This window comes from Penaeus monodon, chromosome 24, assembly GCF_015228065.2.
Source record: "Penaeus monodon isolate SGIC_2016 chromosome 24, NSTDA_Pmon_1, whole genome shotgun sequence".
In the NCBI taxonomy this organism is placed as follows: Eukaryota; Metazoa; Arthropoda; class Malacostraca; order Decapoda; family Penaeidae; genus Penaeus; species Penaeus monodon.
This window is the reverse complement of record NC_051409.1, coordinates 8530446-8530733: the sequence shown is the minus strand read 5'-3', so window position 1 is coordinate 8530733 and position 288 is coordinate 8530446. Positions and strand designations below refer to the sequence as shown.

The window sequence follows — 288 nt, the reverse complement described above, 5'->3', positions numbered from 1 at the left end:
TCAACAGCCCGTTTGTGATATGATCCGCCATTCGATGCTTCCTTTGGACGATTTCACAACTTGCCGGAACACGTTATTTGTCATCTTTTGTAGAAATTGAGGCTCAGGGATTACTAAAACGACGTATGTGTGTTTTTTTTTTTCGTGGTTGCAGCGAAGAAAAAAGTAAAGGTGTATCATAATCCGCCGTAAGAACTTCGTCTGGAGGATGAATACAAGCAAGCTCCTTTGAGGGAACTTGGAAGCCTCAGGGATGACGTCACGAACACTTTCAAAAGTATTTCCTTG

General features: G+C 42.4%; 1 protein-coding gene across 1 annotated transcript in view; it reads left to right on the top strand.

The window, feature by feature from the left end:
* The window catches only part of LOC119588837 (calcitonin gene-related peptide type 1 receptor-like), a 35383-nt gene that overhangs the window by 25388 nt on the left and 9707 nt on the right, over positions 1-288 (top strand). The gene's annotated exons all lie outside the window — the stretch shown is intronic.